We start from the raw sequence: 24,026 nt of genomic DNA, 5'->3' as shown, positions 1-24,026 counted from the left end.
TTTATTTGTATTGAATTTTACATATATCTTGGCAGGTTAACACCCAGATATTTCAACATTTTGTATTTTTTATTGTATGCTTGCCTTCTATTCTTGGATTTTGTTAGTACTACATAGGAATGCTAATCATTTTTGTAGGTTTATTTTGTACCCTGCTACTTTATTTATGTATTTTGCTCCTTTTCAAGGGTCCCAGTAACTGGTCTGAGGCAGAGTCAATTCCTTTCAATCCCCTGAAGCATTCTCTTTTTTTTCTTGTCAAAGAAAAAGTTTCTGGTCCTCCTTGCCCAGAATGTTCAGGGTCCAGGCTAGTGTATATTTATGAGCTTTCCCACCTGATATGAACTCTCCTGAGGTAGACTTCTGGGCCTTCAAGGAGGCTAAATATAAATATACATTTCCTTTCCTTCTCCCCAGGCAGGAATTGGCCTGAAGTCATCTCTGACCTTTTCTTGTCTCAAAACCAGGCATGCCTGTTATTTGCAACTCTCTCTGACTATAACTTTAGGCATTATCTTCAGGTTACCCACTGCCTCTTTCTCCTTCTCTACTGTCTTCAGTCTCTGACCAGAATAACTATTTCAGGAGGGATCCCAGTCATGCTTCTTGCTTTCCTCCCAACTCAAGTTATACTCTGGACTGCTCCACCTCCTCACTCTTGACCCAGTGAGTACCCTCCTTCCCTCCTCCGTGTTTGCCCTAGCTACCTCAGGTTCACATCAGAGCCATGATCTCATGCTATTTATCTCTCCTCCAGATAGAACCAAAGAAACAATAAAACACGTACTCCATTACATTCTCTTTCCTTTGTGAGAGGCAGAAAGATGTGAATCTAAAGAAATCATTACTTGAAAGGGATTCCCTAAAGGAAATCATTAAAAATATATTTGCATAAATCTAAACTATTAAACCAGTGCATCAAACCTGCTGTGTGTCTTGACTGAAGGAACTGCTGGGAGAGGAGGACCTTAGACAGAGGGTAATGTGGGCACTCCTGATTTGCAAAGAGAGAAATTTCTTTAGAAATCCTTGTCCTTCCTGAACCTATTCAAATGCCATCTGCAACCTCAGTTACCCAGCTTCTTCACACTCACACAAATGCGTACATATAATAGACACAGATACAAACAAATGTAAGGAAAAACACCAATGTACCTCCACATGGTTGCATGTAAATAAAAAGAAGGAATCCAACATTCCTAATTTAGTTCAATTCTTCCAAAGTCTTCCCAGATTCCCCAAATCTCAGACAGAAAGTTTTCTCCTGGGAAACCAACCAAGAAAGTTTTGGTCAGGCTCCCATTGAGAAAGAGAGAGAGAGAGAGAGAGACAGAGACAGAGACAGAGACAGAAAGGGATACAGAGAGAGACAGAGAAACAGCGAGAGACAGAGAGACAGAGAAACAAGAACACAGGGGTTGGTTTTAAGAAAGTCCTGAAACTGCAGGTAGAATCCAGGGAATTAAAGTCATTGAGATGCAGCAGAGACCACCCTGACCCTCACTGCCTAAAGGCCAGGTATGTCACATTTTACCTCTACCTCACAGTTCTCCAGTACCCTTAAGAGGGTTAGGGATATCTCGGTTCTCTGCAAATGTTGCAATTCCAACCATTTGGATTTTGGTGTCCCAAATGTATAATGGGGGTCCTATTGAACCCCAGTTCCATTTAGCCACTAACAGTTAAATTAGTTTTTGGAAAGAAATATTTACATCAAAGGTTATAATCACAAATACCAAGACATGTTACCCCAACATGAGGAATACAATCTTACACACACACACACACACACACACACACACACACACACACACACACGCACACTTTGTACCATCTCAGACTCTAGGGTAGGGAAGAGGATTAGATACATAGCTTAGCTGCATTTCTATAATGCCCCATACCAATATCCGAGCCAGATTGTTGGTCTGTCAAAAGTCTTTTCTCACTGCAGTCCACCCTCCACTCATCTGTCAAAGTGATCCTTCTAAAGCACAGGTCAAATCATTTCACACACACACACACACACACACATTCAATAAACCCTATTGACTCCCTATCACCTTGAGGATTAAATATAAAATCCTCCGAATTCTAAAACCTTTCATAATCTGCTTCTCCCCACCTTTCCAGTCTCTTAACACCTTACCTCATGCCCCACTCCCACCTCCATACTTCTTGATCAGGTGCTGTTCCTCAACAAGACATTCCATCTCTTGACTCCAGACATTTTGAGTGACTGTCCCCCATGCATAGAATGCTCTCCCTTCTCATTTTTGCCTTCCTGTTTCCTTGGCTTCCTCCAAATCCCAGGTGAAACTCTACCTTTTATAGGAAGACTTTCACAAACCCTCTTAATTACAATTTGTACTGCATATAGCTTATTTGTACATAGTTTTGTGCATTCTATCTTACCTGCTAGACTGTGAGCTCTGGTAGATCAGGGCCTGTCTTTTACTTTCTTTGTATAACCAGCAATTAGCCAAGTGCCTGGCAAATAGTGGGTGCTTAATAAATGTTTGTCGATCAACTGATCCTGTTAGAATTGGAGTGATAATACTTATATTACTTCCCTGGCAGGGTCATCATGGGGAAAGTGCTATAAAAATATGAGCTGTTGCTATTATTATACCATTTAACACATCTTACCTGTTATTTCAATAGCTTGTGTTCAGATCCTATCTCTTCAGTGATACTGTAATCTTGTGGAAGACAGGGACACTTCTGAGTGGTGATACATAACCCAGGATTTTGAACATATTCAATGAATCAAATGAATGAATGAATGATGTGGGTCCCAGAAGAACCTAAAAGACAGGTCCTCTGCCACATGTTAGCCATCTCTCCTGCAAATGGGATAGTTTCTTCCCTAAGAGGATTCAATCCAAACTGCTCCTTCTTTATTACAGAAAAGGCTCTCTAACACATGGTCTCTCCCAGGAACCAGGCACAAACCCCTTTGCCCTTGATCATTTTCCAGATTGCTGCATGCCTCTCAGCTCAATCACCTAACCTGCTTTCACTCCCTATCAAAGATCAAGAGGATTCAAGCCTCTCAGACTCTAGCAGAAGTCATTGTCTCAACCATCATCAGAAAATAAAACAGTGATTTGGCGAGTTAGTGTCTTTTGCAGTCATACTTATTTCTAGCCCAGCAGGCAATCAAAAGGCTTTCCTTTACCACTCAGCAAGCAAACAATAGTCGTAGAAGACCTGCACGTGCTATGAAGTGAATACTTGGTCTCCTCCATTGCACATCATTACATAAATTTAAAAGCTGCCTCACCAAATCCCCATTGAGGTTCCCTACAGACGATCCCAGGACTCAGAACACATTCAGTAGCTACTTTGAATGGAATTTATTTTTTTAACTCATCTCTTCTTACAAGGTTTTATTAGTAAAACACAAAGAGGTTAATGGTTTTATGAAATGGTTTATATATCCTACTTATTGCTTCAATTAATATTAGTTGAATCTCTAGGGTTCTCTAGATACATCATATCTGAAGGCAAGTCATTTAACCCTGTTTGCTTCAGTTTCCTCATCTGTAAAATGAGTTAGAGAAGCAAATGGCAAACTACTTCCATGTCTTAGCCAAATTGGGTCATGAAGAATCAGGCATGGCTGAAAAATGATTGAACAAAAAATAAAACAATATAATTTGTCAATAGCTCTAAAGTTGTTTCTTCTTTGCTATACATATTATCAAAATTGTTTTTTAATATCTTGTTGTTATAGCTAATATTTCTAGCTGTATTAAATAATAGCTATGGCAATAGACACCCTTTCTTTCCCCCTAAATTTCTTGGAAAGGTCTCTTGTGTTTCTTCAGTATACATTATGCTAGTATTTGGGTTTTGACAGATACTCTTTGTCATATCAAGGAATTCTCCATTTGTTTCTATTCTTTACAGTATTTCTAACATGAGTTTTGTACTTTATCAAAAAGCTATTTTGCTTTGATTTGTAATCATCTGGTTTGTATTGTTTTTGTTATTAATGTGATCTATTAAAATTATAGTTTCTATAATAGTGAACCATCCCTATATTCCTGATAAAAATCCAATGTGTTCCTATGGGGAAATCTTTTGAATATGTTGTAGCAACCTCTTTGTGAATATTTTATTCAATACTTTCACAGGATTATTCATTAGAGATAGCTGTTTATAGTTTTCTTTCTCTGATTAATCTCTCCCTAGTTTAGGTTATCAGGACCACGTTTGTTTCATGAGAGAAATTTTGTAGCATGCCTTCTTTCTATTTTTTCCAACCAATTTATGTAGTATTAGAATGAGTTATTCCTTGAATATTTTATAGAATTCACTTATTTTCCCTAAGTGGTCAAAAACCTGGGAAGACTTAGATGAACTGATACAAAGTGAAATCAGCAGAACCAGGAGAAAATCTACACAGTAACAATATTATAAAGATAATCAACTGTGAAAGATGAAGTAACTGATCAATACAGTGATCCACCAAAATTCAAAAAGGCTCATGAAATAAAATTCTATCCACTTCCTGGGAGAAAACGAATGAACTCAAATGAAGATTGAAGTACAGATAGCTCTCTGTTTGCATGTGTTAACTTTACACAAATTATACTTTACATACAGAAAGAATGTTTCTTCTTTCACAACATGACTAATAAGGAAATATGTTTACATGACTACACATTAATAACCAATATCAGATTACTTGTCATCTTGGGGAGGGGAAAAAGGAGGGAGGGAGAGAGAAAAATGTGGAACTCAAAATCTTTCAAAAACTGAATGTTAAAATTTGTCTTTACATGTAACTGGAAAAAATAAAAATAGTATCAAAATTTGTTTCAAAAAGTCAATGGTCTTTCCACTGTAGGAAAGAACAGGAAGAACCTGAATGGAGAGTTAGCATGACTGACAAGCTTTCACTGTCCTGAGTTCTTGGCAATGAGTCATTTCAATGTTGTAGAATGATCACACAACCAGGAGTCAAAAGACCATTGTTCCAGATATGGCTCTTTCCCTTGACTAAGTGATCCTGAATAGGTGTGAGATCATCACTACCAAAAGATGTTCTTCCCTTCTCTGGGCCTGATGCGTAAAAGAAAGGGGTGGGATCCTATCATCTTTAAGTTCATTTGAAGCACTAAGGTCACATGATTCTGTGAGGCCCCTCCCAAGCCTGTTTACCAAAGAAATTCAGGTTCGTGACCTTGCAGTAAAACCATCTTTCTGAACAAAACTGTTGTCCCTTAGTTAAACCTCCTTTCTTTACTTATCCCTCTTGGCTTTGGAAGGCTTTTAACTGTTTCCAAAACTTAAATCCATCTTCAGAGGAGACACTCTGTAAGTCATAGCATCATAGGTTTAGATCTGAAAGAGGCCACAGAAATCAGTGCAACCTCCTGGTTATATCAAGAAAGAATCTGAGGATGAGAGAGCAAGTAACTTGCCCAAGTTATAAGCTAATAATAGCAAAACCAGAATTCAAATCAAGGTACCCTGGCACAAAATCTGATAGAATTTCCCCTACATGACAAGTCCTGGCTATGTGTCCTCCCCCTCCCCCACTACCTAGTAGCCTGCATGTCCTCAAGGTCGCCTCTGTATCTTCCTGAAGGCTCTGGTAGACAAAGCAGAACAGTGCCTAGGATACCATCCATCCTCCTGCATGTACAGAGGACACCTCTTAATCCAGGTCAGACACATGGGGGCATCTTCTCTTCACAAAATCACAAGGGTAAGAGATGATATCTCAACTCTTCACTAACTATTCTGTGTCACCCTCCCTTATACACTCCTATACAGCCCCTTCCTTTGGGGAAAGTTGAGCACAGGCTTCAGGGAATGAGTTAGTAAGTCCTATAGAACCAATAGTGTCACTTAATACTAAGGCCAATAACTCACATCTATATAGAAAATTTAGTTTTACAATGAAAAGAATGGGAAAATATTCACAACCACATAAAAATGTTCCAAATAACTAATAATAAGGGAAATGGAAATTAAAACAACCCTGAATTTTACCTCACACCCTAAAAATTGGCAAAGATTGCTAAAAATGCCAATAATAAATGTTGGAAGAATTTACAGCTAACACACTCATACATTATTAGTGGAGCTGTGAAATTGTATAAATGTTTTGGAAAGCAAATTTGAATTATTCAAATGAAGTAATTGAGAACAAAAAATAACATATACCAAAATATTTATAGCAGCACTTTTTGTGATAGCAAAGAATTAGAAACAAAATAGATGCCCATTGATTGATTAAACAAATTGTGGTACATGAATACAATGGAGTATTACTGTGCTTTAAGAAATGATAAGTGTGATGAACAGGGAGAGGCATAGAAAGATCAATATGAACTGATGTAATATGAAGTAAACAGAGCCCAAAAATATGCACAATAAAGACAACAATGCAAATAAAATGAACAACTGAATACCAAAAAAAATCAAAAGTCAATATAACAAAACTACAAATATCAACCATAAATGTAATGAAAAGATATAATGAGAAACAGCTCCAACCCACCCTTCATGGAGGTAGGAGGTTCACAGGTGTTATACATTGCACATGTTTTCAGACCTTTTCAATATAACTATCTTTTGTGCCATTTTTTTCCTTTTTTAAAAAAAATGTTGTTTGTTATATGGGATGGCTCTCTAGGGGAGAAGGAGAAGGATACCGGAGGTAACTCTGATGATGAATGTAGCAGAAGACAATAAAATTATTTTAAAATTAAAAAGAAAACAAAAGAAAAAAAAGTTTTACAAAGCACATTTCCCACAAAACACTGTAAGGTAGGTTATACAAATATTATTGCCAAATTCTATAGATGAAGAAACTGAGCTCCTGGTAATCCCTCATTCTAACACTATGTAGACACTTGGCAATTCAGATTTCAGGATAGGAAGCAGGGAGAGTATGGTGGAGAGGCCTGTCATATCGCGACCCAGCCCCTGGAGCCCTGAAGGCCAACTTTCTCATAGGAAAAACGTCTGTAAATAGCAATGTTCTTGATTTTCTAATGTTAAGCTTGTGTTGGGCAGGACTGTGTGGGCTGAAATCCAGAAAAGGTCAGCCTCTCATACAGATGAAAGCAAGAATGGTTCCAGGACCTACTCTTGTCACCTCACACAATTTTTTTTACTTCTTTTCTTCCCTCTTAATCAATCTCTTTCAATATTCTTTGAACATTCCCATCTCTACTACTGAGATAGGAAATAAGATGAAGAAATCTCCATCCTCCTGAAGTGTTACAAACATATGTTGTACCTCTTCCAAAAGTGATCTAGTTTTTTAAAATTAACTCAGTGGATGAGACAACAACTTACTAGTTTTGAATTCATCACTAATGGTAGATATTTAGATGGTGGTCATCTGCCTCAAGTCAAGTCATGTCATATTGCATAGCATTTATTAAGCACCTACTAGGTGTTAGGCACTGTGCTAAACACTAGGGATATAAAGAAAGGGGAAAAAAAACAGTCTCTGATTTCAAGGAGCTCACAGTCTAATGGAGAAGACAACATGGACACCACTATGTACATTCAGGAGAAAAAAATTAGCAGTCTGAGAAAAAAGGCACAAAGATTAAGAAAAGTTGTGAAAAACTTCTTGCAAAAGGTTGGAACTCAGGAGACAGAGATGAGAAGGGAGAAGAGCCAGTACAAATACCCAGAGTCAAGAGATGGAGTGTAATGCCTGAGAATCAGCAAGAAGGCCAGTGTCACTGAATCATGAAATACATGGAAGGGAGGAAGAAATAAGAAAAACTGGAAAGGAAGGAAGGAGTCAAATTAAGAAAAGCCTTAAAAGCAAAACAGAGGAATTTCTATTTGATCCTGGGGATAATAGGAAACCTTGGAATTTATGGAAAGGGAAGGGGGTGATTTGGTCAGAATTATGCTTTAGGAAGATCAGTTTTGAATGGAGGATGGACTAGAGTGGGGAGAGACAAGGCAGGCAGACCAACTAGCAGGCTATTGCAATAGTTCAGCTACAGAGTAATGAAAGTATAGCAGTGGCAGAAGAGAGAAGAAGCATGAGGAGAGGTTATGGAGGCAGAAATGATAGAATGTGACATTGAACTTGATAAGAGTGGGGGTGGAGAGTGAGAGACAATGAGGAGTCAAGGAGGACACCTAATCTGCAAGCCTGCAGGACTGGGGGGATGATGTTCCCCCTTGATACTAATAAGGAAATTAGGAAAAGAAGGGAGTTGAGGAGGTGAAAGGAGGAGTGAAGATAATGGGTTCAGTTTTGGATATTTTGAGTTTAAGATATCTCTGGGAAAGCCAGTTTGAAAATGCCATTAGGCAGTTGGTGATGAGAGACTGCAAATCAGGAGAGATGTTAGGACTGCATCAATAGGTCTGAGAGTCATGTACATAAAGATGACAAGTCCATGGGAGCTGGTATAGAGGGTCCTACCACTATAATAATGCCAAATGAGTAGGAAGTCTCTCATCCAGTACCTTTGGCACTAGTCATTCAGGTAGGCCCTCCCCAAAACTAGTTTTGGATAAAGTCACAATTGGACACCTGGTGAAAAGGATGACAATTGCCAGCACTGCTGGCCATGACTTCCCTGATGAAAAATTAGATATTTACCTCTGACCAACCCTTGTTGACTTAGCAAATGGCTTTAGGCATCAAGAAGAGAGAGGTAGGTGGGTAGTGATGTTGAATGAGACCAAGAACTGTGGCAAAAGGTACCCATTGACTTCATAAAAGCTCTCTCCTTGGTAGGAGGGGAGGAAGAAGACTAAGACAGCTCTAGGCCTGGCCGAACTATCTTTCCTCTGGTTGGCTGAGAGGGAGGCCAGGAAGACCAGAGTAAGTAACCCCAGGTGAGTCACTTAACCTCTCAATGCTCTAGGCAACACTAAGACTTTACGCTGCCACTTCCCTCCCCCCAAAAAATGTACTGACCTACATTGAAAAAAAGAGAAAGACACAGACAGAGGGAGAGACAGAGAAAAAGAGAGAAAGAAAGAAAGAGAAAAAGAGGGAGGAGACAGTGGGAAAGAAAGAGAGACAGGAAGAGAGGAGAGGGAAAGAAAGAGAGAGAGAGAAAGGTAGAGAGAAAAAGAGGGAGAGAGAGAAAGAAAAAGAGAGAAAGAGATAGGGAGAGAAAGAGAAAAGAGACAAAAAAGAGAAAAAGAGAAAGAGAGAAAAGAGAGAAAGAGAAGAGAAAGAAAAGAGAGAGAGGAGAAGAGAGAGAGAGAGAGAGAGAGAGTTTCCTCAACAGCACATTGCATCAAGAGTCACAGATACAGACACAGGGTTCTCTATCCCCTAGAATAAACATGAATGAAATAGACAATAAGAAAGAAATAAAATATTTCTACTACCATTCCTGTATGTGTTATCCTTTATTCTCTTACAATCTGATGTCTTCCAAGACAACCCGACTAAACATATGATGCCATATGTTCTAATGATCAGGTTCTGATGCATCCTCAATGCTAGCAGGAGAAATTCAGATTCTACAATGAATGATAATGAAGAATATTTGTAGATATCCTAATATTGCCATGAAAAGGTATTACCTGAAAAGAAACCTATTGGCTGTGGAAATTCCCACTACCAATGAAGGTTGTTGGAACCTTCTCTGAAACTTTGCTTTAAGAGGTGCCCCAAAGCCCTCAAGAGCAGGGGTGGTGCAGGGGATAGAGAACCAGGGCTGGAGTCAGGAAGACCTGGGTTCAAATCCAACCTCAGACACTTATTGCTGTGTGACCCTGAGCAAAACTCTTAACTTTCTTTGCCTCAGTTTCTTCATCTGTAAAATGAGCTGGAGAAAGAAATGGCAAACCACTCCAGTATCTTTCCCAAGAAAACTTCAAATGGGATCACCAAGTTTAATAAAACTGAAAAGACTAAACAACAAGAAAGCCCTCAAAAGTTAAGTGACTTGCCCAGGGTCACACAGCTAGTACATTTCAGAGGTAGCATTTGTACCCAGGTCTTCCTGTCTCTATCCAACAATCCAAGCTGCCTCTCAAACATTTATATCTTAGAATCAAAGCAGCTTTTTTTTTAGTTGTAGGAGCTTTCAGCAGGGCCATCTCTAAACATATGTATTTTAGATCAACTGCATGAATCCTTAACCTTTTTTGTATCTGGACCCCTTTGATACTCTGAAGAAACCTGTGGGCCCCTTCCCTGAATATGATTTTTAAATATATAAAATAAAATGTATGAGACTAAAAAAAGTCAAAAATTAGTAAAAATAAATAAACAAACAAATAAATAAATGAAAATGTGAAGTTTTTCCCATTCAAATTCATGAAATCCATCCATTGACCCCTAGGGGTCTATGGGCCCCAGATAAAGAACTTCTGATTTAGAGAAAATAATTTTCAATATATTAGTGGAAGGATTACAATTAGATATGTGAAAGACTTCATGGCAGAAAGATGTGTGTGAAAGACAGAACCTCTCCGTATCTACATCCCTCAGTCTGAGACTTTCCCCACTAACTGGAACTGCAGCCCATAATGGGGCTGGTAAAAATACATTCTTTGTGAATTTGCTTTTGTTTCTCTAGGACTAATGATACTTGCAGTACCAACCTCAGAAGGCTATTGTGGGGAAAATTCTATAGACAGGAAAGTTATTATTGTTAATTATCTCGATCATTTCATCATGCCTTTGATTTCAATTATTTATATTCAAGTCTTTTCACCCTTGTTAGAATGTAATATTGAGAACACACATGGGCTTGATGTTTTTTTCCTTATTCTTGAGAGTCCTTTTATTCTGTTACTGTAGAAATACAATAGTATTGTTTGAATGTTTGTTTACATGCATGGACTGCCTGCAACTCTTTGTGGGGACCCTATGTAACACATGAGGTACTTCAATGATGTAATGTGTTGTCATGTCATTCATCAATCATCAAGCATTTATTAAGTACCTATTATGTGCCAGGTACTGAGCCAGGTGTTGCAATTAACAAATAACAAAAATGAAATAACTCCTACAAATTTAACAAGCACAGCAAGAGTGCAATACCATTGAAGTCCACCAGGAGAAGCTACACTCTAGCCAACAAGCAAGTGGCCTCATCACAGTCTATCTGGCATGTATGTGCAACAGCCACAGTACTCTGCCTGCCCAAGCTATTGGAGTTCTGAATTTAGCTTAGGGCATGATGTGACATACTGATTAAAATTGTTGTGGAGTTTTGTTTTTTTTTACTTTATGGATCCATCTCTGTGGACCCATCCCTGAGAATTCCTACCTGTGTCCCCGGCTCTAGCCCTAAACCTCAGAGCAAAAATAGAGAAGGTAAATGTTTGAGAGAGAGGTTGGTTTCCCTGGTTTTCCAGACTAACGGACCTTGCATTAGGTGATAGTCTCCAGCACTCAGAACCTTTTCTTGCTAGAGTCCCTGATTCTATTCCCAGGCTGATCGATTCCATTACCTAGTCATCCCAGGTAGATGCTCAGGCCTTGGTAGCCTCAGTAACACAAGATTCTGACTCCCCAGGTTTATTGTGTTCACATACAGGGTGACAGAGACAATTGGTATGACTGAAGTGTCTCTCTGTGCCCAACAGACCAAGGAGCAGACTGGAAGTATCTCAAGGTTAAGGGAAAGAAGGGAGAAATAGTCATTCTAGGTGCCAGTATCCAGATCTCCTTTCTCTCCTCCTCCAGGCAGTTTCTTGTTCCAGAAAATACACAGTCTGAGACATCATTGCCTCCTTTTCCTCTTTCATGGTTTCTTGGCCACTACTATCAAAACTTAATTTGGGGGAGGATTTTTTGGGGGGGAGGGGCACTGGAAGTGGTACAACATTTGGTAGTCATCAAAAATTCCTTGAAAGTTCTCTGCTGTCCTCAAATTATCATCACTCCAGGTCCTAAAGTAAATAAGAATTCAGAATAGAAAAGGGTAGAGGTTACAATCTGTAGAATCAGAGTCAATTTACTAAATCAATCAATGAATTAAGCATCCTCCAACTTCGGCTATGCATTCTTTCATGATTTTTACATCACTGAATGGCTTTCCTTTTTTTTCCAGAGTATATAAGCTACTTTATAAGTTGCTTCACTGGCATTATTTGCAGGTCTTGTTGCTACTTGAAAAAAATTGTCTTTGCTTTTGCTTTCCATTTTTTAATTTCTGCAATACAATCTTTCATGCCTTTCCCTCTAATTTAAAATATTTGTGGTCCTTATGAGTATTATAATGCTGATGAGCACTGAATTCCTTTAATGTGTATACTGCAATATCACAAAGCAAACAAATCATCTTATCTTTAGCAGAAACAAGATAATATTGCAATTTCCAATCTTCATTTAAAAAATTTATTTTCTTCCTTCAGTGTTCTCCTGTTCTTCTTTGACATGATGGGCTGTTAAAAAGACAAAATCAAAAAATACTGTCAAGTTGTACAACTATTCACAAATTGCACTTCAAACAGAAACATAGTACACCATTGTCAAAAGTAAATAACAGATTGGCCCCCCAAATAACTCAATCCGCATAAATTCTCAACCACCCAGCTTCATGCAGTAGTGACACCAGTCAGGCAGAAGAGGTTAGGACTAAATCATGAGCATAGCAGCTGTCAAATTAGCCCTTATGGCTCATTAATGTTCTAATTGTGTCAGTCAATCTGGGAGGATTATTTCATTGAAACATATTTTATTGTTTGGTATTTAAAATATGTTCATTTTAAAAATAAAATATAAATATAAAAGACAACCAAAAATGCATCAATTAAAATAAAAGGATTTGTTCTATAAAATTTGGATTTAGTCAAAAGGATGTGCTGAAGGACCTGGAAGATCACATGTGGCCTTAATGCTGCAGGTTCCTCACCCATGGTTCATATAATAGTTAGCATTTTTTAGCAATGAAGTATTTTTGTAATGGGGCAGCTAGGTGGCACCATGGATAGAGTGCCAGGTTTGGAGTCAAGAAGACTCATCTTCCTGAGTTCAAATCTGACCTCCGACACTTATTAGTTGTGTGACCCTAGACAACTCATTTAACCATGTTTGCTTCAGTCTCCTCAGGTGTAAAATGGTCTAGAGAAGGAAATGGCAAACCACTACAGTATCTTTGCCAAGAAAACCCCAAATGGGTTTACAAGGAGTCAGATACAACTGAAAAATGACTGAACAACAAAATTTTTAATTAAGGTATGTGCATTTTTTAGACTTAATATTACTGCACACTTAATAGACTACAGTATAGTATAAGTATAACTTTTATGTGTACTGGCAAACCAAAAAGTTCATGTGACTCACTTTATTGTGATACTCACTTTACTGCGGTGGTCTGGAACCAAATCTGCAGTATCTCTGAGGTTTGCCTATCATCATGTTTACTAAAAGGAGATAAGTCTTTCAGTAGAAGGACAGACTGCTACTTTGTCCAAGCAGTTCCCTCTCCTACTGCAGAAGGCTACCAAAACCCAGTCCCTAGGAAGAGGATCTTTATTACCCTTTACAGCATGACTACTACCCGGATGCCTTTCACTTCCCACCTCAAGGTGCGGAGAATTTGAGTACTTCAAAGTTTAAAAATTGTCTCTGCAGCTGGACAGAATTCTACTACATCAGGCACAGACACAATGTCAGTAGAGACAATTGCCACAACAGAAAAAAATTGCCCTACAGAAAACTGCCTGACAGACAACTACAATCTTTCCAAAGACAACTTCAGCTGCCCAATGGTCAACAAAATCTACTACTAAATGAGAGCTCTGTCCCTAGTTGGTATCCCTTGTTCGTTTGTTCTGCATGTGGGCCTACACACACTGGTCGCTCATGCTCTCCTGGGGTGGGGGTGGGGGGTTGGGAGTAGGGTAGCAGTACATTTGGATGCTTCTTTGTTGGCTTATGTCTGGGGCATGTGTTGGGAGAAAGAAGCAGCTTGTTCACTCTGCTTGGAGTCAGGAAATCTGTTTTCAAATTCCACATTTGCTAGTTGAGGGATGTTGGAGGAGTTATTAAATTTCTCTGAGCCTTAGTTTCCTCATACTAAAAAAATAGATTGGTAGAGGTGGTTCTGCAGTGATTACTTTCATAAAGGGCTTTGTACAACTTAGAAAGATCATGCTTCAGTGGAGGCTCATGGAGGTGGGACATTGGGGACAAAGGTTTGGGAACTTCTCTCATCCATAAATGGGCAGCTCTACTTACACAGCACCAACTAATTCTCAGATCCAGAGAGCATTGGAGACAAAATAAGGAAAATGAGAGGTGTGTATATCAAAAGGTAGGCCTCACAATGAACCCCAGCTGCACAGTCAATCAAAGGAGGCTATCCCTACCTACACTGTAGATGACCAAGGGTGCCTCCATATTAGGCAATCTGGGCATTCCCAGACAACCCTCAACATACTTTTCTCTCTGTAGGAAATTTGCCATTGCTAGCAAACAGGCTGGAGTGCACTTTTTAACATAATCTTTGTTCCAAATTCAGAACAGTTCTCTGTGGTCTCTGGGGCAGTATAAGCAATGTCCTTTCACTCACTTCTCTTAACATGAATTTTTTATTGTTTTGACTAGCTAATGACAATAAGCCAGCACGAATAAGAGAAACAGGTTACATTACACTCAGATGTGACTTACCTCAGTAGTTAATGGGAATGTATGTCATTCACAATTCAGCTGGTAGTATTTTTATGTCACATGAGACAAAGAAAAAAGATGGCTAGTTATTATAGAGTTATCCCTTCCACATCATGACTTTCCCCATTGCAGTTTCTATTTATTGTGGGTAGGCATAAGAAATTAAATGGGAATTTGGGGGGAGTTTTGTGAAAGCTGCAGATGACATACAAAGTCCAGCAGACAACACAGACACTCTGACCAAATACTTAACCCAAATTTTACAATAAGGTACTGTAAATATCCATAAAAGAAAAGAAAATATTCAGACTCCTCTGATATGAAGAGAGGGCAAAAAAATTTTATGCTGATATTTAAGATCATAGGGGCCACTGTGCTAGTAATCCCTTCAACGTGGAAGGGACAACTGGATTTCAGTTGGTTAAACAAAGAAAAAGGAAGTATGCTTGTTAAGGAGAATGTATATCATTAAGTATACGAGATAGCGAAAAGACGAATCTTTGTCAGTATAGCTAGTTTCACCAAATCAAAGGGAACTATCTCTCAGGCTAGATAAGGGGAGTATTCGAGATACTACTGAAGTCCTCTCTTTTTAGCAATTAAGTCTTTTTGTACCAATTAGGGAGCAAAGAAGATACTGAAGGGAACCAGCAGTTTCAGTTGTTTCATACAGGAGTCATACAAAGAAAAAATGGCAAATATAAAACAAAGTGGATTTGATTATATCCTCCCCCAAATCTATTTTTGACATTTCCCCAGTACTATCCAGGAAGGTCTCAAAACAGTCAATATTACAATGTCATATAAAAGCCCAAATGAGAATCACAATTATCACCAAATACAAAGTTTTACACATTCAACAAAATAAGGAATATTTCACAAAATTCTACAAATGCATCTGCTTATTTAACTTTAACCTTACAAGGTCTTTCTCAACTCACAAGCAAAAGAAAAAGCAAAGAAAAAGAAAACTGACTTCTGTGTCAGTCAAAAACCTGGTCCACACTAATATTTTCAAACTAAAAGGAACTCTCCCCTCAAGGATTTTGGAATTGGGACAGCTCGTATCACCTGTCTCAAAATGAGAAAATTGTCCTGGGAAGAAACTATTCCAATGATTCTCTCAGCAATACAGTGATCCAAGACAATTCCAAAATGATGGAAAATACTAACCACATCCAGAGAAAGAAGTATGGAGTCTGAATGCATATTGAAATGTACTATTTTCACTTGGGGGGAGGTTGTGTTTTTTTTCTGTTTATTTTATTTCTTCTTTCACAACATAACTAATGTGGAAACATGTTTACATGATTGCACGTGCATAACCTATATCAGATTGCTTCCTATCTTGGGGGGGAGGGGAGAAATTTGAAACTCAAAATTTTCCAAAAAATGAATTTTGAAAATTGTCTTTATAAGTAATTATAAAGTAATTTATAAGTAATTATAAGTAAGAAAAAATAAAATAGCATTTAAAAATGTTTTAAAGCCAATGCCCTTACCACTGTGAGACAGAACAGGAAGAACTTGAAGGAATGGAGACATGATGACTAACCTTTCATTCTCTTGAATTCCTGATGGACAGCCACTTCAACGTTATGGAATGACATTTTTTTTTTATTTTTTGATGTTCACTTGTTCTTTTCATTTACATTGTTGTAGTTATTGTGCATATTTTTTGGGCTCTGTTTACTTCATGTTGCATCAGTTCATACAGATCTTTCTATGCTTCTCCTTATTCATCACACATATAATTTCATACCACACAGTAATACTCCCTTGTATTCATGTTCCACAATTTGTTTAATCAGTTAGTGGGCATCTATTTTCTTTCCAATTCTTTGCTATTGGAAAAAAGTGCTGCCATAAGTATTTTGGTATATATTATTTTTTCTTCTCAATCACTTCATTTGAATAATTCCAAAATGCTTTCCAAAATAGTTATAAGATTTCACAGCTCCACTAATAATGTATGAGTGTGTTAGTCCACAATTCTTCCAACATTGAATATTGGCATTTTTAGTAATCTTGGCCAATCTTCATCCACTTCTTTCAGTATTCATAAGGAAAACAAGATTAAGAAACCTCCATCACCCTGAAGTGTTAGAGACTTACCTTGTACCCCTTCCAAAAAAGATCTAGTTTTTTTTTTCAAAACTAGCTCACTGGATGAGGCAACAATTAACTATTTGTGAATTCATCACTAATAGTAGAACTTTAGATCCTGTTCCATCTGGCTAAAGTTAGGTCATGTCACCTATCATTTATTAAGCACCTACTATGTGCCAGGCATTGTGCTAAACATTGAGGATACAAAAAAAGGGGAAAGAAGTCCCTGATCTCAAGGACCTCACAATCTAATGGAGAAGACAACATGGACACTACTTTGTACAAACAAGATATATTCAGGAAAAAAAGTTTTAGCAGCCTCAGGAGGAAGACACAAAGATTAAGGAAAGTTGTGAAAAGCTCCCTGCAGAAGGTTGGGATTTATCTTAGATTTGAAAGAAGTCAGGAAATTCAGGAGGCAGAGATGAGGAGGGGTAGCATTCCAGACGTGGAGGACAGCCAGTGCAAATGCCCAGGGTCAGGAGCGTAGTATGTGAGAATCAGTAAGGAAGCAAGTGTCACTGGATCATGGAATACATGGAAGAGAATAAGAAATAAGAAAACTGGAAAAGTAGGAAGGGGCCAAATTAAGAAGAGCTTTCAAAGCAAAACAGAAGAATTTCTATTTGATCCTGAAGAAAACAGGGAGCCAGGGAGTTAATGGAAGGGGGGGGTAGTGATTTCATCAGGCCTGTCTTCTAGAAAATCAGTTCTGAATGGAGGATGAACTGGGCTGGGGAGGGATGAGGCAAGCATACCAACTAGCAGACTCTGGCAATATTCCAGTTGTGAAGTAATGAGAGTATGGACCAGGATGGTGGCAGTGGCAGAAGAGAGAAGGAGAAGTACAAAAAGAGACGTGATGAGGGCAGAAGTGATAGAATTGGACAATGAATTTGACAAGGTAGGTGGAGTGAGAGACAATGAGGAGTCAAGGAGGATACCTAATTTGCAAGATTGTAGGACCAGGAGGATGATGGTCCCCTTGATAGTAATAGGGAAATTAGGGAAAGAAGAGAGTGAAGTGGGTGGAGTGGGGAGTGAAGATAATGAGTTCAGTTTGGGATATTTTGAGTTTAAGATATTTATGGGACAACCATTTTGAGAATGCCATTAGGGAGTTGGTGATGAAAGACTAGAGGTCAAGAGAGAGGTTAGGGCTGCATCAATAGACCTGAGAGTCATCTGCATAGAGATGATAATTGAATCCATGGGAGCTGATGAGATCCCCCAGTGAAATAGTATAGAGGAAAAAAGAAGAGAAGAAGTCCTAGGCTTTAGCCTTGCAGAATCCCCAGAGTTAGTGGGTATGACATGGATGAAGATCCAGCAACAAATATAGAGAAGGGGTGGCCAGACAGGATGAAGGAGAACCAGGAGAGAGTAGAGTCACAAAAATGTAGAGAAAGAAGAGAATCAAAGAGAAGAGAGTGATCAATAGTGTCAAGGGCCACAGAGAAGAACTTTGGAGGAGTGACAGGGCCACGTAAATCTCACTATGTGGAAGCCTACTCTGCTTTGGGCTAAATTGGTTATGACATCCATTGAGGAACAAATTCTAAGTGAGGAGGTTAAGGTAGAGCTTCTAATCCCAGTCACCTCAGATTAAAGGCAGTAAGATTCATAACTAAAAGACAGAGAGGATATCTTCCTATTCCAAATGTTGAGGATTGGGGACTTGATTGAGAACTCAGCAGTGCAGTCTCTCTCATCCAGTGCTTTTGGGCCTAGCTGCTGAGGTAGGCCTTCCTCCCATATGCTAGTTTTGGACAAAGTCATAATTGGACACCTGGCGAAAAGCAAGACAATTGCCAGCATTACTGGCAATGACCTCCCTGTCAAAAAATTATGTATCTACCCCTACCCAACCCTTGTTGACTTAGCAAATGGCTTTAGGCAGGAGTAAGGGGAGGGGATTAGGGAGCTTGCAGAGGAAGGAGGGCACACACCTCTCTCAACTTCCACTGGCCTTTGGCATCTTTATAAGTGCCCTGGAAGACAGGTGGCTCCATCAATACTTCCCCTTCTCCTCAAGAAACCTCTCCATATTTTCCCAGAAAAATGAAGTTCCCAGTTCTTCTACACATGACTACTCTGGCTGGAGTTCTCATGGGAGCCGGTGAGTATGGCCTTGATCCCCAGTCTCTCCCTCAGCAAGGGTCTAATACTCCCAACAGGGACTGAATCCTATTTGTCCCCACTCCCACTAACAGAATAGAACAGTTAGCCTTCCTGGAGTCATGTTAGCCTTCTCTAAGACCAATTACTAATCCATAGGAAGTAAGATCAAACTGTTGTTCTGTCATTTTTCAGTCATGTCTGACTCTTCCTGACTCCATTTGGGAGTTTCTTGGCATAGATAGTGAAGAGGTTTGCCATTTCTTTTTCCAGCTTATTTTACAAATGAGGAAACTGAGACAAACAAGGTTAAGTGACTTGCCCAGGGTCACACAGCTAGTAAGTATCCAAGGCTAGATTTCAACTCTGGAAGATGAATCTTCCTGACTCCAAAACTAGCACTCTATTCACTGTGCCACCTACTTGCCTAAAGAGCTAAATGGCACCTAAATAAATCTGTTAGGTCAAGAGTCAGCAACCTCTAAAAGGAAAAGGATCATTTTAAGAAAAGTCTTAGAATATAACATTTTTCTTAAGAGCTACATTACATGTCATAGTGAAATATGGATTTTACATTATATGCATTTAATTTATTGAAAACTAATTATAATTGACTGTATTATATTTTGAAATATATATATATATATACTTCAATTGATGCCAGATTTTATGCTAACCTCTCTGTTGTGTTGTACATTTTATGAGTTTATAAACTGACACAGTACTAATATTGTCGACCTGAAAGTTTGTTTAAAAGGCAACAAGCTAGGTGATAAGTAAATTCATATTGTTTATTCCCTTAAGTGAGGCAATTGGGGTTAGGTAACTTGCCCAGAGTCACACAGCTAGCAAGTATTATGTGTCTGAGGCTGGATTTGAACTCAGGTCCTCCTGACTCTAGGGCCAATGCTCTATCCATTGCACCACCACCATAGGGACAGCTATGTCCCTATCAGTGCAGCTTTTAACAGGGCCATCTCTAACCAGATATATCTTAGATTAATTGCAAGAGTTTTTTATCTTTTTTCTGTCCTAGAACCCTATGGTAGTCTGGATAAGCCTATGGGACCCTTCTCTGAATATGATTTTTAAATATATAAAATACACAAGACTACAAAAAAAGCCAGAAGTTGGTAAAAAATAAAGAAGTGAAATTTTTGCCATACAAATTCATGGATCCCATGGAATCCATCCATGGACCCCTGGGGATCTGTGGGCCCTAGATAAAGAACTCCTGGTTTAGAGAAAGCACTTCTCAATATATAAGTGGAAGGATTGCACATAAACATCTGAAAGACTTCGTGACAGAAAGAAGCATGTGAAAGACAGAACCCTTTGGGCTCTATCTCCATTCACATCCCTGGATCTGAGACATTCCCCCCTAAATTTGGAACTGCAGTCCATAATGGGACTAGTGAAAAATACCTTCTTTGTGAATTTGTTTTTGTTTCTTTAGGACTAATGATACTTGCACTAACAACCTCAGAAGGCTTTTGTGAGGAAAATTCTGTAGATGAGAGCTTTTATTGGTAATGATCTCAGTCATCTCCTCATGCCTTTGATTTCAGTTATTTATGTTCAAGTCTTTTCACTCCTATTGGAATATAATCTTAAGAACACAAATGTGCCTGGGTTTTTTTTTATACCTAAGAGTACTTTTATTATTTTACATGATTTTATTTGAATGTTTGTTTAGATGTGTGGACTGCCTGTGATTCTTTGTGGGTACACATGAGGTACCTCAGTAATGTAATATGTTGTCATATCATTCATCAATCATCAGGCATTTATAAAGTGTCAGACATTGAGCCAGGTGTTTCAGTTAACAAATAACATGAAATAAACAATGCCTACAAATTCAACAAGAGCTCACAGCAAGAGTGCAATACCATTGATGCCCACCAGGAAAAGCTATACTCATACTACCAAGCAAGTGTCCCCACCACAGTCTACCTGGCATGCATGCAGGAGAGGTGCAGTACTCTGCTTATCCAGGCTATCTAGGTTATGAATTTAGCTTAGGGGTGATGTGATATACTGATCAAAAATTGTGTTATTGTTGTTGTTGTTGTTGCTGTTTTCTTTAAATCTATGGCTCCATCCCTATCCTTCAATGAAAATTCCTGCCTGTATCCATGGCCCTAACCCTAAACCTCAAAGTAAAATTAGAGAAGATAAATTTTATGAAGAGAGATTGGTTTCCCTGGTTTGACAGACTAGTTGACCTTACAATAGCTGATAGTCTTTAGCATTCAGAACCTTCTCTTTCTGGGTTCCCTGCTTCTGCTCCCAGGCTGATCACTTCCATTACCCAATCATCCCAAGTAGATGCTCAGGCCACAGTACCTGGTAACATAGGACTCAGACCCCCCCCCCCCCAGGCCCACTATGCTCACCTACATTGTAGGCAGATACAATCAGTATTAATGAAATGTCTCTTTGCGCTCAACAGCCCATGGGGCAGACTGGAGATTAAAAGAAAAAATGGGAGAAATAGTCATTCTAGGTGTCAGCATCTAGATCTCCTTCCCCTCCTCCTACAGGAAGTTTCTTGTTCTAGAAAATACACAATTTGGTTATTTGGCTTTATTCTTTCTTTTTGTTAACCAAATTTACCAAAGGTTAATCTATTTGACTGGTTTTTTCATAAAACCAGTTCTTAGTTCTATTTATTAGTTCAATAGTTTTCTTAATTTCAATTTTATTAATCTCTCCTTTGGCTTTCAGAATTTCTAATTTGGTATTTAATTGAGTATTTTTAATTTGTTCTTTTTCCAACTTTTTTAGTTGCATGCCCAATTCATTGATCTCTTACTTTTCTGTTTTATTCATTGTAAGCATTTAGAGATATAAAATTTTCCCTAAGATCAACTTTGACTGCATCCCATAAATTTTGGTATGTTGTCTCATTACTGTCATATTGTCAACCCTGCCCTCAAATTATCATCACTTCAGGTCCTAAAGTAAATAAGAATTCAGAATAAAAAAGAGTAGAGGTTACATTCTATAGAATCAATGTGTGAATTTTCTAAATCAGTCAGTGAATTAATGAACAAATACTATATGGCCTTCAAGAGTAATGCATCTTAAACTTTTTCCACAGACCACCCCTTTTTGACAGAGAAATTTTCATGCCACTCTTGGTATATAAGTATATAAAATAGGTGTACAAATCAAACATTTACTGAAAATAAATCACAAAGAAATTTATTTCAAAAACAATTCTTTGGTGTACTTATAATTTTACCATTTATTAAAGACAATAGTCTCGATTCTGAGCAGAGGTGTTTCTGGCAGCATTTGCTGGTGTTGTGTGGATGGCATGCACAGTGCAAACTGTGAATGTTGCGTGTTCTGAATGAAGCTTGCAGTGAAGTCATATGATGCAATACAGTCAAGCACTGCCAGAAACAACTTGGATTCATTACGTGTTTGATTTTGAATTAATTTTTGGTCACTGTGCATTCAGAAACCTATTACTGTTTCCAAATTTTTCGAGACCCACATTCAGTTATATATCATGACCCTTAGTTTAAGTAGAGCAAGAAGAGAAATTCATTACCCTCTCACTCAGACTCTCTTACATACATGTCTTGCCTTGCTTTGCTTTATTGCACTTTGCAGATATTCCTGGGGGTTTTTTTTGTTTTCTGTTTTTACAGATTGAAGGTTTGTGGCAACTGCATTGAACAAGTCTATCAGTGTCATTTTTCAGGACAGTACATGCTCACATCATGTGTCAATGTCACATTTTGGTAATTCTCACAATATTTCAAAAATGTTCATTATTATTATATATGTTACAGTAATCTGTGATCAGTGATCTTTGATGATACCATAGTAATTGCTTTGGGGAGCTACAAACTGTAACCTCACAAGACAGTGAACTTATTCTATAAATGTTTGTGTTCTCACAGCTCCACCTAAAGGCTGCTCCAAATCTCTCTCCCTCTCCTTGGGCTTCCCTATTCCCTGAGGCACAACAATATTGAAATTAGGCCAATTGATAACCCTCCAATGGCCTCTAAGTGTTCAAGTGAAAGAAAGAGTCCATCTATGTGGCAAACTTCATTGTTATTTTATTTTTAAAGTTGCCACAGCCTCCCCAACCTTTAGCAACCACTGCCCTGCTCGGTCAGAAGCCATCAACATGGAGGCAAGACCCTACAACTTACTGAAGGTTCAGATGGTGTCTAGCATTTTTTTTTTTTACCAATAAAGTGTTTTTTAATTTGGCAGTTAGATGGCACCATGGATAGAGTGCCAGGCTTGGAGTCAGGAAGACTCATCTTCCTGAGTTCAAATGTGACCTCAGACAATTACTAGCTGTGTGACCCTAGACAAGTCACGTAACCTTGTTTGCCTCATTTTCTTCTTCTGTGAAAAATGGGCTAGAGAAGGAAATGGCAAGCTACTCCGGTATCTTTGCCAAGAAAACCCCAAATGGGTTCACAAAGGGTCAGATACAACTGAAAAATGACTGAACAATAAAAATTTTAATTGAAGTATATTTTTTCAGTCTTAATATTATTGTACACTTAATAGACTACAGTATAGTGCAAGTATAACTTTTATATGCACTGGGAAATCAAAAGAATTCATATGACTCACCTTATTGCAAAACTCACATTATCGTGGTGGTCTGGAACTGAACCTGCAATATCACTGAGGTAAGCCTGTACTCCCCTTTCCTACAAAGGAGATAAGTCTTTCCCTAGAAGGATAGACTGCAGCTTTGTCCAAGCAGTTCCATCTCATGGAGAAGGCCCCCAAAACTCAGGCCCAAGGGAGAGGCTGTGCATTGCTATTACAGCCTGGCCACTGTCCAGATGCCTTCCACTCCCCACTTCAAGGGGTGGAGAACTTGAGTACCTCAAAGTTTAAAAATTGATTCTGCAGCTGGATAGAATTGTGCTACACCAGGCCCAGAGACAATGGCCTCACAGATCACTACAGTCTCTCCAAAGACAATTTCGGCTGCCCATTGTTCAACAAAATCTACCACTAAATGTCAGTATCTATTTCTGTCCTAAGCTAGTATCCCTTGTTTATTCACTCTGGGTATGGGCATAGTCCTATAACAAAGAGCCACACATGGTCTCTGGGAGTGGGGTGGGGTATGGTAGCAGTACATTTGGTTATTTCTTTACTGGCTTATATCAGTGGCATGTGTTGGGAGAAAGAGGCAGCGTGTTCACTCCACTTGGAGTCA

Source organism: Vombatus ursinus, unplaced genomic scaffold, assembly GCF_900497805.2.
Source record: "Vombatus ursinus unplaced genomic scaffold, bare-nosed wombat genome assembly UNPS02012709.1, whole genome shotgun sequence".
In the NCBI taxonomy this organism is placed as follows: domain Eukaryota; kingdom Metazoa; phylum Chordata; class Mammalia; order Diprotodontia; family Vombatidae; genus Vombatus; species Vombatus ursinus.
This window is presented reverse-complemented; position numbering follows the sequence as displayed.